Here is a 14,673-nt window from a genome sequence, read left to right as displayed (position 1 = left end):
TTGTCAATACACCCCAATGCAAATAATTCATGAAGTACAGCCAACGGCAAGAAAGTGCTTGAATTAAAAAGACCATTTACTTCTGAATATTGAATAGAACTATGTAAGAAATTTTTAAATACATTTGTTGGTAATTACTTGTTAATTCAAAATGGTAGTTTTTGCACATCATGAATATTACTCTAATTTCGCTGAACAATTCCTCAGTATCAATTAGGGTGCATCTAGCACACCTCTTGGTCATATATGCAGCCTTTTTCCTGTAACTACTGCTTGAGAGGTTTGCTTAATATGCTGTCATCTGGGGTAGCCAGACTAGGCAGCTGTGTGGGCCGGATCTGTGCTTCAGGAGCCCATCATCTTCAAAACAAATCTTGTCTGTTGCACTTGAGCATACTCTCCAGCTCTGACCAGAAGCAGAAAGTTGGGTTATTTTTTCAGTCTCCAAGACCTGCATGCTAAGCCTGCAGTCAATGTGCCATGTTGGTTTGTGTTGGTTTTTTTTTTTTTTTCAAAACTGTTAGATAGTGGTAAATATACATTATCTGGAACATACCTTTCATGCATCCTTCTGTGGAACTGGCAGGTGCAAGGAACAAAGCTAGACTTCCACATTATTGTTCTCTGCTGCTTCTGAGAATAATCTGGGCATTAATTAGATTTAAGAGCCGAGAGAAGAACTTTACATTTGTTGCTTAATACATTTCAGGCAGTTCAGGCTACTTCACCTTTTATAGTCCTGCATCTGACAGTTACTCTGCCTGAAATGTATTAAGCAAAAAATGTAAAGTGTTTTGTACAATAAAATAGCCAGGCTATAACCTTAGGGCTTGGTAATAGCAAAATAATGTTAGTCATTCATCATGCTCTGCAATGTATTCTACCTGAAAATATAAATATTAAGTAATTAATCCCCACAACCTCTCAGCAAGTTGACTGTCATTATTGCTGCTTTATAGATAAACTGTGGAGCAGAATAATTAAACACTTTGGTTAAGGCCACCAGTAAATCTGCTGAAGATGTGAAAATAGAGTCAAACTCTGCTGATTCCCAGTTTGGCTCTTTAGCCAAAGAACAGTCTTTTTCTGCAACATCTCTCTCACTCATAATGAATCTCATGCATAGTCTAAATTAGAAGCATCATTAAAAAGTGAAGTTAATTACCTTCTTTCCTTTAAAAACTATCTGCTGATTTTAATATTAAATACATTCAAGCAGTTTTCTCATGCGATTATGATGGCAAAAAATCTAAACACAAATCTGAAAATAATCATGCTGTTTCTCCATGTTTTCATGGTATAAACTGCCAACAACACCCACAGCAACTTTATTAAGACAAAGATTAGCAAATATAGCAGCTTAATTGGATTCTGTTTTCAAACATATCAAAGACCTAAAAGACTAGCATCTACAGTGTCCTTCTTTATTTCTGCTCCATGACATTTTAAGTAAACCTGGTGTTATGAAAATTAAAGCACTATTTGGACCAAAAACGCCACTGTATTTTTCTGAAGAAATTTGAGGGTAGTTCTTAAAAGCATGTTACACAAAAATTTCTAAAATCTCATTTTCAAAAGAATGTACAAGTCCTCAGGAGGGCAGAATCCAGAGGTATGAATCTTAATCACTAAATATAATAATATGTAGAAACTTTGGAATATTTCCTCTCACATATTAGTCGAAATTTTAGGGTCTGACACAAAATGAAAACACTTGACCTATAAGGTACTACTGAAAATTTTTCATATAGAGGTAAGGACTCAAAGTCCTACAGAAGATGAGCGATTCCAAACCTAAAACAACATGAAGACTTAGATATCTACTTCATGTTCTTAATCTCAAACATTTAGGCACCTGTGAGACACCACACCCTCTCGGCTGCCATGTAGGCTTCCCATGTCTGGAGACCTTTTCGTCCAAGTTTTTCTCAATGAAGTCTTCAGTGTAAAAGTCCACATATTGGCTTCTGAGCTCTGAAGAAACCACAAACCCTTCTACTATGACTGAGCTGTTGAGACCCTGCTAGGAGTCTCAAATCAAAATGGGTTCTTCCTGCAGATTCAGACCTCATCACCATTTTTGGAGCATGTCTGAGCTTCACATGAGTCAACGTGGAGAAAGAGGAAGGATATCTATTTGACTTGTAGCTGAAAATACTCACCTATGACGTCATAAGATGTGGTTAAAGTGTGTTTTGTCTCAAGTTTTGAAGCAGAGATTTACAGCATCTGCAGGCTCTCATATGAAGCTACTGTATTCTGGGATGCTTCACAGATGGAGGGTGTTTGTGTCCACAGTCATACATAGTCTTTTGGTCAGGTTCACATTCTGCTGCAGTAGGCAAGTATTTAAGTTCCACCTAGGATGCACAAAGACCTTTATTTCTGAATGCCTCCATAACAGCTTAGTTGTTAGGCTTCTTTCCTAGAAGATAGGAAACCAAATCAAACACAGAAGGGTTTTGAATTTGATGCTCCTGTTTTCCAGAACAGCATTATAGGCAGCTGCTCCTTACATCCCGAACCTGCCAACCCAGCAAGAACTGACCTTGCTTCATCCACTTGACTCCGGAAGAGGATTAATGACTCTACATCCCAAGGGGAAATAAGAAATAAGCATCTGCTCTCCCTCCCAGACAGTTATTTTATGATGAGCTGAATTACCTACTGAGGTATCTATCTCTCTCCTTTAACATGAGAAGTAGATTATACAGCCAGCTTAGAACAGATACCTAACTTTCAGGAGATCAAAGCCCCAATTAAAATGCCTAGGTTAGTTTTGAAAATAGTGATTGACTTTTAAAGCATATGGATGAGAGATGCTTTTGAAAAGTGGACCCTTAGCACTTCTGCAAAGAGGACCCGACTGCATCCCACTGAGCTTACCATTTTAACTTGGGACTTTGCAGAATTGTGCAACATGTGGCCATAGCTTCAATCATACCAGTTTTCAAAACCATTAGTATGTGTTCAGTAAGGAATTTTAATCTGGCCATCATTATGAGATGCAAGTTGTAAAACTTAACTCATTTTTCTGTACAGAGGAGTTCTATCAATAATCATTATATTTATTTAATTTCTAGTCTAAAATTGAGTGATTTGCTTATACTCTGTGTAAAGCAGTCATAAAAAGCTATCTTATAAAATAGTTACACACAGTTATAAAATACTGTATAATAAGCTTTAAAAATCTGATTTTATGTATAAATCTTCACAGAGAGGAATTGAATCACTTGCTGACCCTTAATATTTAATCTTCTGCTTGTCATAACATCTTTGGTTTTTTCTTAGCTCTTCCTGTTTTAGCTCTAACGTGGAAGGGGTTCTGGAAGAAAATGGAAATAAGGGGCATCAATCATCCTTATTGTCAATATGACCAAGTTTATAAAACAATATTACAAGTTTACAAAGATCATATTCTTACAGATTTGCAATGCACAGTTTCAATGTTGTGATACAGAAAATGGAGATACCTGTGATCACAGCTGTAAAAAAGTATCTCTGGATTGGAAATAAAGATTTGGGGAAATAGCCTGAAGTAGCTGAAAGAACCAAGGAAGGAATTAGAGGTAACATTTTTTACCTTGGGGATAGTAGAGTCCATCAAAACCAAAACCTTTATAATTATTTTCAAAATATTTCTTTGTTTCTGTCTTAATAGCAACATGGCACAATGGCATAGTACAACAGTAACATGCCATAAGGAATTAACATGGGACAGATCTCCATAAATACATTTTTTCTTCTTACTAATGTGTGAATACTGCAGTCTACTTTTTTTGTTTCTTTTTTTTAGATCCATGCCAGCTAAAAAGCACTTGAAACATCTCTGAAAGTAATGAATAGATGAACAGAGACTGCTGCTACTATCTACTCCTATATTTCAGAAACTGGAATGAAAGATTGGGTCATTTTCCTGTAATGAATATATCTTTACTTAACATTCGCTTTTTTATAGCGCTTTGATTGTCTTTTCACAAAGTCTCTGAACATACAATATACAATATACAAAAGGGAAGGAAATGTAAAAATAATAGCTGTACTGCATATCAGCTCAGTGTATTTACCTACTCTGCTTTTCCTCTGTATCCATCAGTTCCATCTATTGCTTCTTCATATCATCTTGAGAGTAAGAACAGCTTCTTCCAGGCGTTCAAATCATACTAGAATAGAGGTTGTATTTATGTAAAAAGTATGGTGTGCATTGAAGAAAGTGCATGGCAATCTTTCAGACGTCAAAGTCTTTACACGCAAGCACTATGCAGTCTAGTATTACCTGTCCGTGCCTTCTGTGAGCAAAGTTCTGACCTCATTACACTTTTGCACCAACCAACAGAAATGCTAACTAAATATGATTTGTAAGGACTGCCACAATGTCTTTGCTGTATAGGATCTATGCTGTATAACTGCTCTGGCCTTGCTCAAGAAGGGAGCTCTGGGTTATGTTTAAGGGCACCAGCGCAGCCAGCCCTCCCAAAGTCATGCTGAAATGTTGGGTACGTTAGCTCAGATGGGCTATGGCTCGTGCTCGCATGAGCTTACTTTGTGCTTATTTAGAGCGCAAACACATCAAGGCTATAATCTGATGATACGGACCTACCAGTGGTGTAAATCAGTTTCTTCTGCAATCAGTACAACCTGCTTTGTGCACTTGGCATGACACTGATATTAGGAAGTGATTTGATAGATCACTTTTTGCTTTTTATTTTTCCAGTCTGCTGGATCTCATCTGTGCTGATTTGCAAGCCCAAAGCTGTCACAGATCCCAATTACTCACTTAACAGAGGATTCAGTCAGTGCAAGGGAACCAGTCTTAGTTACATGATAATTTCTGTGCATACTTTCAGACTACTGTACAAAGAAGGTGAGTCTCTTTAAGTCCATTTTATGTATGAGGAAAGTAAATCAGGCATAAGATCTGATTTGCCAGTGTCACCATCACCTGTCCCACCACTCATGCAAACCAGGTCCAATGTCATCCACACTGAAATTCTGAGTATCCTCCTAATATGTTGCTCTCATGTCCAATGTCTGTCAAAACGACATTTGCCTTTTATGGTGATCACAAGTGTGCTTGTCTCTGTAAAGGGATTAAATGGTATTTTAGATGTGTAAATGAGTTTATACTAAGATGAACCTCTCCCTCTTTGTCTACAGGGAGATTTATTTATATAAGATAAATCTTTCATTCATACCAAATTTAATACCAGCCCAGTCATTACACTTCCCACAGTTATTCTGAAGAGGTTTGTTATTGGGCAACAGCTCTGTCTAACTATGCCTTAGAGATACCGGCATTTCCAAACCTATGTGGTAACAGTCAGCAGTCCTTTGGGTGCGATGTTAAAAACCGATACTTGATTAAGCGTTAGGATTAAGAATCAGAGGAAAAGCTGTGGAAGAGACTGGAATGTGAATGGGGAGTACAAGTGCTTTTGGGAAGACTATGCAGATCAACGTCCTATTCAGAACAGACAGTTCTGGTTGTTGAGGGTGGAGATATTGCCCAAGAACAGATCCCAGATCTGAGAGCTCTGTAAGCATCCTGACTTCTTTTTCTGAACAAGATACGGAAAGAGACACTTTTAGCTATTTATAGTGTAAATAGCTCTGAAACATTTTTCTTCATTTCAGCATATCTTTGCCCTGCAGAATAAAAGTTCTATGTATTCTTGCACTATAACATAATAAACCTGTTCCTCATCTTTCTTAATGTTTTATAAGTGAAGACACTGATTTTAGAGTTGCTGGCAAACCACAGGCATTGCTTTCTTTATCAAATGGCAATCCTATGCAGACAGCAGTGGTATACCATTCTAAGGGAAGAGACAAGCCTAAGCAAAACTCTTTGTTTTACCAGTGTCATAGTTCTGGAGCACTCAACAGATGATGAAACTCTCCACTACTAAAGTTCATAGATTGTTTTAGAAGAAAAACAAAAACAAAAACTGTGCAAAAAGTACTTCACAGCACTAGCATAGCTGTAACACAGCAAGGACCATCTAATCAATGGCAAATTTCTCAAATTATAGCAGTCATCCTTTGACAGTAATAGACTTAGAGCAGTTCAGACCATATCCATTCCACATCTCTGATGAGTTCCAAAACAGAGACTATCACCCAAATATTTTTCTACTCTGAGCCTACTCAATTGCTAAACCAGTTTCTAATGAAGCATTACAGTCAAGTGTATTCAGCATGATTTTGCTCCAGACACATAGTAGTCTGCAGTCATGGTTCAGATCAGTGTGGCAACAAAATAAATTAAATTAAAAAAAAATAATAATAAAAAATGAGAGCACTTCCTTGAGACTATTTCAAACCTTCCACATTAAAAACCTTCTGCCTTGAGAGAACAAGGAGCGAGTTCTATAAACTGTAATGGAAGCATCAACAGTGAAACTCAGGAGCTGCTTTCCCACAGTCCCGTAATAGGATTTCCTGTATCAGTACTGTATATTATTCATCTTAGGGTTTGGGCATACCAGGTTACTTTTTCAAGCTTGCTTTACAGCGGTCATTCTTAGAAATATACTTTCTTGGAAAATGGAAGCTCTGTGTATTCACAGTGCTGTGGTAGCCACAAACCTAAGGCTTCCTGGGTTTAGGTTTACTGTGCAATTGAATAAAAAACAATTGGTGAAAGCACTTCTAATAAGTATGTGACGTGGGATTTTTTTTGTGTGTGAATTCATATGCATGTATGCAAGCATACAGGGAAGATACTAATGGGTGTAAATTATATTGTTTTGTTGTTTCTTTACCATCGTTATATGTTACGGGGTTCCAGGGGTTAGGTTCACTGAAGTCTGGCAATTCTTATCTATATTAAATTGCTCCTCAATAGCTATCTAAGCCAGAGCAGTTCACAGTGATGTGTACTTTCCTGCCATGTTTAACTGTTCAAATCTATGTTCTACAGTGCAGTTGGGATGTTGAACAAGCTGGAATTATTTAGAGATGTTGTTCTGCTGCTTGATTGCCATAATGCTACTTCCCTCATCAGAGATATTTTGATTGGAAATCTGCAGTATGAGTCACAAAGGACAATGTTGATGTAATTAGGATGCTAAAATGACAGTGACAGAGTGTTAGTTGAGCTGTGGGAATGACATTCAAATACTGGGATTCATATGCTGTATTTACAATGGAAATATACCTTCAGACTTATGATGCACAGTAGCAAACATCTGTCACCGTTATTACACAGGAAGTAGAGCTCGTTATTCGGGGACTAACAACAGTTTTTAAAGCTGCCAAGCAAAAGGCAAACTGTTGATTGCTGAGAACGAGGAAAGCCTACATTTGTGGGATATGTACCCATATCTTTTTGCCTTTAGAAGAAAGTCTTTCTGTTACCCCTCCTCAACCCTCCATTTGAAATATTTCTGCTTAGCAGACTTTTCCATTAAGGTCAAAAGACAGAGGGCTAGGAATTGCCTTCACTGTGTCATTTATTTACCAAGTCTCCCTTGCTTTGCTTTATCTAAGTGATTTTTCTCCTCAGCAACTACAGCAGGAATTACTTTAATGTGCTGTATGCAGTTTGGTGTTAGTTATTCTCTATATCATTCTGTGACTTTGTTTATTACACTGCTTTTTATGGCATCATAGCCTGATCGGTTTGGAGTATAAACACCTTGATAGCTTAGTGGTCATATCTATATGGTGGCCAGCCATTAGGGAAACTTTAAGAATTGTAATTCCCAATTGGTAAGGTAAAACACATGAAAAGTGAGGCCCAGCATGTAGCCCTACTAAACATCAGAGCAGGACCTGTGGCAGCTGGATGTCAGGCCAGAGATGCTGGGCTCTGGAACAGGCATGCCCAGGAACATGGCAAAACGTGCCTTGGTGGTTCCGAGCAGCATCATTTGGTGGCAGTGCTGTCACCTGCACCCAGAGTCCTCTAGAAGACTTGAGAAGCAGAGCAGGGAGGAAACTGAGGCTGGAAGCAGACAGAGCTGAACACAGTTGGAAGAACATAATGTATCTTATTTCAAATGAGGTATTTACATAGTAATTACATGAAGCCTGCAATCATAGGTTGAGAAAATGTATGCAAAACACCAGTGTTATAACCAAATTCATGAGATTTTAATTCATGCTCATTAATTGGATGAAGATTTCACCTGAAAGCATCAGTGATCTGAATCCTGCAGATGTTTTCAATTTGAAGTGTCTGCTGCTGTAGGAAAGAGGGATAACTCTAGTAATGAATAACGAGCAGAGTAAGGCTGGCATGAAATTCATGTACGACTAAGGAAGAAGTCTGCAGGAAATTTCAGGGATGTAATACATGGTGTATCGTGTCTCTATGAAAGTAACTGTAGCACCCTTAGTTAAATATACACTTGTAGGCATGGAAATTAATTCTGCACAGCAAATAACATGGTAAATCTATGGTTCTTCAATTCTGATGTTATAATAAAGAATAAATAACACAGTAGAACATCTATATGCTATAAAATGTCTTTAACAGAAAAAAAAACCCAAAAACACTATCAAGAAACTGACTCTATTCTGCAACCTTTACTCTGGGCAAGTCTGGAGATCCTCTCTTTCCTGAACACTCTTGAAGTCCTAAGGCTTCCAGTTCTTTCTCTAGCATTAACTATCTGAGCACTGATAATCTTTCCCCACTCTCAGAGGAGCAGTACCAGAAGAAAAAAATGCACTGCTTCAACATCCTCCTCTTCCAGTCCTCTCATGGGCCTTTATTCCGGCAGTTTCCATGTATGTAATAATTTTTGTTGTATTAACATGCTGGGCCCTATCAAGAACACTCAAAAAGTTCTGTATCATAAAACAGGCAAGTACATAGAAAATACCGAACTCTAAATGAGGATGAAGGACAGGAATATTTGCATTGGCAGTATTCTATAGCTACTTCAATAAGTTGTTAGGATGTTGCTGGAGCTGTAAGATTTCCCTAGCTGTTGCTAATTCTGAGAAATGGGAAGGGTGTGACATTGCCCAGAAAAGGAAAGAAGTAAAGATGAAAACAGGATCAGAGGATGAAGAAAAGGCAACCGTGGAGGTGGAAGGAAAAAAAGGAGAAAGAGGCAGTTAGAGTGGGTCAAGGAGGAATTAGATTAGATTAGAAGGAATCTTAATGCCTGAGACTAAGACCATGAAGCTCTAACTATAATCATGCTGTTTTGGAGGTGACTAGTATAGGACCAGTGAGGAGACCAAAAGTTTCATAAGGTAACTCAGAAGCATTTTACATGTGCATGTTACAGGTACAAGCCCTTTAAGGCACATCCTTTGAGGGCACCCTTACCTAAAAGCTTAGGCGGCAGTGGGAAGCATGGTACTTCTCTGGGTGTTTGCTTCTAGAGCAACCAATTGTGGATTGTCTCCTGATGGAAACTACTAATTACTCAGGCTATGTCTGTATTCATATATTTCTTCCATCCTTGCTTTCCTTTAAGAGGTAATCCACTTGTACAGCTTGGGAGAAAGATGTGATGCTGTTGTCATATCCTATCCTGACAGCATGTGACAGTGTGTACCTATCCTCCAGGCTTGACAGAGGATAAGAAATCTTCCAGCCATTAAGGGTATCATAAATAGACAAATGGGAAGATTTCTTGTGCTCTGAAAATTATTGTGGTGTTTAAAATGCTCTCACTTTTACCAGGGCAAAACCGAAATCTTTCAAAATATCCCATCCCTAATGAGGTCCACTATTATTAAGGCAGCTATGGGTTTCCCTGAAAATTTCTTCAAACTCTGACAAAATTATCCCTGAGGAAAAAATGTTTACAAACAGACACTCTTAAGGTAAGTTTTTGTCTTGACAAACTGACAATGGATATCTTGTGACCATAATTTCTAATGTAAGTTGAAGTCATCATTGACAAATATCTGTTAAAATCTTTGTGATACTGTGAAAATCACTTTCTCTTTCTGGGACTTGATTTCCACCCCTCCTTTGCTCTGCATAAAGCAGTTTCAGGAATAATCTTCTGACTGTGCAGTGATCGATTAAAGCTTCATTAATGCTTGTAAAAGTCCAAAAGATTCTTTAAGGAAAGGCAGTTCAGAAGTGGAAACATTGGCATTACTAGAGCAGCATTTTCTTTTCATTGTAGGGTACTTTTAATTTGCAGATTTTAAAGTATTTTGGTAAAGGAAGGGAAAATGTCATTAGTCTCGTGCTATAGGTGTCTATGAGATAGAAAGTGATTAACGCTTAAATTAACACAGATTGAATTCCACTCAACTAAACTCAGGTAAAATGGACAGGAGAACCAAGAAGTCCTCCTGCTGCTTTGTTCTCTGCCCCATATATGAGATTTGTTGGGGCACCAGCAGGCTCTAATTGCCCTGGCAAAATGGTGCTGTCCTTCATCAGACCAAGATGCTGGTCACCAAGATCAAGATTTCTTGTCATCGTTATTACTATTGCTTTTGATTTCATTCCCTTCATGAGAACTTATGAATTATATATATTCTAGCAGAAATTCCATTTAATTTGGCTGGGAGGGAGACTTTGTGGTGGTTCAATCTTGGTTTTGTGTGACATCTGACCACACCGGATCATGCAGAGCACAGGCCACACTCAAAAGCCAGCGTGTGTGCCAAGCATAAGCATGTCTGGCTGTTGGCTCAAAAGCCTCCTTAGGGTGCCCAGACCACCTGCCTCATGCAGGAAATTGGTCCGGCACCTAAGGATGGAGACTCACAGCACAAGCAGTGGAAGAGGCTGCCCAGTGCAGGACTGGGATTGTCTTCCTCCATCCCTCACCGACTCCCTCCTGGACTTCAGAGCTGGGAACCCCGCCTTGAGATCAGGGCGCTAGCTCTTGAATTTTCGTACATCCAAATACACTTTTATGCCCAATGTACCAGAATCTAAAAATGTTTGAGAAGCAATGCAATGAGAGAGAATAGGAAACAAAGGGCACTTCATTCACCTTGTTCAATGAAAATAAAAGTCACTTCCACCATAGTTTATAGTTACTGTCCAGTAAATTTGAATTTGTCCTCCCCTAGCACAGAACAGCTTATATACACTGTAGTAATTTGTAAAAGCAATAAGAAAACTTCTCTCTGCATTTCAAACAATAATCAAATTGGAAACATTTCTGTTGTTCTTCTTGGGTTTTGTAAATCAAGCTATTCCAAAGCTAAATTATGTGCCACATTTGCCTGAGCACTATCCCTTTTATGTAATTTCCCTTATATGTGTCAGTTAAATAAAACAGTGATGTAAAATCCCAATGGAAAAATAAATCTAGGTAGAGCAATCATACTATCAACGCATCAGCTCTGCAAAACTCTGTCTTGCTTCCCTGCACAAAATGACAATGTAAAGTATCTTTCCAGAAGTCTCCTGGGAGATTATCGTATTTTATTCTCTATTTAGAGGGAAAAAAAGTCAAAATCTTTGAGAAACTATTAGAAGTCTCCTAGTGAAATACTTACATTTCAGTTCAGCATTACGCACCAGTTTCAGAGAGGCTGAAACATAATTTATTTCATTTTACTTTCCTCAGCAAGTAAAGGTCATCTATCCAAAACCAGCTTTTCTGGATGCACACATTTCATTTGTTATAATTTTAAATAACACAGACGTGCAGTCAAATTCTAATATCTGTCAATTGCACACAAGTTCTCTTATAGTAATATTTTTCTTTCTGTTTAAATGCTTTCACCATGGACATTGAATAAATGCTTCCTTGGCATTCAAACAGCTTAAAGCAGGAAGACTCCCTTTCAATGGTAAGGAATTCTCTAAATATTTCATGAGTACCTCAAAAACTACATTTTTCAGTTACATTATTTTGAATATAGAAGAAGTATTCTGCACATGTAGTTACACCTCTCAAAATCCAAAGTAACTCAATTTTTTAAAAGTACTCTTCCTCTGATCTTCAAACATAGTTTTTCTCCTCATCTGTTGTTATCAATTACTAACAACAGGTGTCATTGGGAGCTCACTAGGAACGAGACAAGCACACAAATAACTCACAGATACACTAACTATGCTAATGTACCATTAGGCATCAGCTAAGTTGGGTTGTTTCTGTTCCTTTGGTGAATGTACCAGGTCTCGGCATATTTTACTGCTGAGACTGCAAAAAAAGAATCGAGCATGATTAATTATTCTTGTGACTTTGTTGCTGTAGTCATTATCTGCGTTAGTGATCTGCTTTGAAGCCATATTGCAATTCTGAAATGGATTCCCTGACTGCTCCCCTTCACTGGCCTGTGGTTCGTTTATTAAAGAGATTTAGGTATGCACAAACTATTTTTCTTCCCAAGAAGAAGTAGTCAGAAGCTTTCTTTCAAAACTTCTCTAGAACTTCAGGATATTTAGCTCCTGGGCTGGACCACCCTGTGGTCCTGCAGCATGAACCCAACCTGCATTCAGCAACAGGGCTTCCAAAACAGCCAGAGCTCCTACAGCAGCCTGAAATGGTTCTCATGCTTTATAAAGGGCATCCACTTTGAAACATGCTGTGTACGGTTTCCTTTTCACTGCCAGCTGCCACCAGCAACTACATCTTCAGGCTCTTTGACAGTCCTTCACCATCCAAGAAATAAAAACATGAACTCACCTCAAATACGTGCTCAAAAAGATTGACATAAGGTAGAAATTATTTACAGCTAGCATTTCAACCTCAGGTTTCTAATGAATATTTCTAGCTTCTAACATTTTGAAAGAAACATTTTTTTGTTCTATTTGTTTAAAGGAAGCAAAATGCATTCAGTTAATAGGTATATTACATACGGTATATTTATCTATTACATAAGCACACGTTAGCTGCCACCTGCTGATTATCCCATAATGAACACCAAAGACTGAGTTACAAAACCTCCTCTCGCCTTCCTATATATTCATACAATGCCTTCCTTGTTCTGTCTTGGCCAAACTTTCTCTAGTGGTAAATCAGTCTGCATGATGAATAAAGCTCTGCAAAAGAAACCGTCTCTATTGCTCAAGGTCCTGCAACAGGAGCCGGTCAGTAAGAGAGTGATCCTACACAGAAGCTGAGTTTTGCTGAAGATACATTTTCCCAGCCAGGCGGTTAGTCTCAGCAGTGCTAAGGAAGCAAATTGGATGTGTGCACTCAGGTCATCCTCCTCTCATTCTCACAGGCAGAACGGAGCAACAACAACCATCTCCGTGAGTATAGAATTGTCTAAACAGAATAAATTCCCACATATTCTACTTATATTTCTATCTTCCCATTTGGCATCATAGAGCATAATTTCAGAACAATAAATAACAAAACCAGATGCTAAGGTGTTGGGCATGACATAGGAACCTGAACAGAATAACTTAGAAAATAAACAGAAGATATGTGGAGAAAATCTTTGAAAGAGTTTATTCTAAAATAACCTTAGAATATATTATTGTTTTTTTTTAAAAAAAAAAAAAACACACACATAAATCTTAGACCTCTGTACTGGCAGTTAAAATTAATCCACTAGAAATCGCTGGTTGAAAACAATTATCATATTTGTCATATTCATGACTTCAAAACCTAAAAGCACAGAAAACTTGAAAGAAACTTACTGGTAATAAAAATGAAATTGATAATCATTGCTGACACTGAAAATGCAAAAAGGGGCAGAATACAAATGAAAAATAAATTGGATTTTAAGAATCCTTTATCTTGAAAGCTTTCTATTCATACCAACTATGTCAATAAACATGCTCACTTGCTTATTAGGACAGATACTCAAGTAAATCCATACCATTCCTCCATGAGAGATCTTATCAGCATCCTAGTCTGGACGACTGCCTTCTCCTCCTTGCCAGTGTTTCCAAAAGTCTAAAGGCAGTTTTCCCATCTCCAGACATTTACACAGAGGTCTCATGCACCTCATGCTGCAAATAATCTTCAGGACTACAGGATTCAGCCTGCTGTTATTCTTCTTGCTGAAGGAACTGCTTGAGAGCAATGCCTTCTTTCACGTCCTCTCTAATAAAAGGGTTAAGGTATATGAGAAAGGAAAAGATTTGGTTTCTCATATAACAATAATCCCCATCTCCACTTTCTGCATCCTCTTCCCACTCACCCCTCCACAGCTCAGTGCCTCAGTGAATTCAATGTGCTGTTTCTCTCCCTCCTGTTTGCCAGCATGGCAGTAGTAGCCTTTGCATTGCCTTCTGCCCCTGCCGCCTGTTGCATTGCAAAGCTGCAGCACACCTCATTAGCACCGCTGCCTCTGCCCACGTCCAGCAGGCTGGGCAGTAGTTCCCTGTATATTCATAAGCATATATGTGCACGTGTGTATGCTACATACACACAGATGTCTATAAGGGTATGGATACAAAGAAATACAGAGCAGAATTGATAAGACGCATTTCAGGGAAACTGAGGAATTAAGTGTGCTTTGAATATCACAAAAGTTATATGTGTGTATCTATATATATGCATATATATAAAAGAGTATATATTTATATTTATAAAATGTTGCAGATGTGAAAACTGAGACACACTTTTAATAGGTGATTAAATCTTTCCTAAGGTTACAGATGGTGTGTGCCTGTATATATGTGTATATATGGGGAGAGTGTTTATTATTTGCAATTTGTTCCAGCATTTAGATTCCCTGAGATCTGACTTACACTGGTCTTTCTGTCTCCTGAGTTGCCTTAGGTTTTTAATTTCTAATTAATGACAAAGGAATATCTTTTGAGCTCTATCT

General features: G+C 38.1%; 1 protein-coding gene across 2 annotated transcripts in view; it reads left to right on the top strand.

The window, feature by feature from the left end:
* The window catches only part of FUT9 (fucosyltransferase 9), a 113,186-nt gene that overhangs the window by 78,219 nt on the left and 20,294 nt on the right, over positions 1-14,673 (top strand). Inside the window, exon 1 of one of the 2 annotated variants that reach the window (XM_040599431.1) lies at positions 12,930-13,141. The exons of the other annotated variant lie outside the window; for it this stretch is intronic. The gene's annotated coding sequence lies outside the window, so the exon portion shown is untranslated. Of the gene's footprint in view, positions 1-12,929; positions 13,142-14,673 lie in introns of those variants that run through there. 2 annotated transcript variants of the gene reach the window in all.

The sequence above is a fragment of the Falco naumanni genome, chromosome 6 (genome assembly GCF_017639655.2).
Source record: "Falco naumanni isolate bFalNau1 chromosome 6, bFalNau1.pat, whole genome shotgun sequence".
Classification (NCBI taxonomy): Eukaryota; Metazoa; Chordata; class Aves; order Falconiformes; family Falconidae; genus Falco; species Falco naumanni.
The sequence above is the reverse complement of the archived record's forward strand: the minus strand, read 5'-3'. Positions and strand labels throughout refer to the sequence as shown.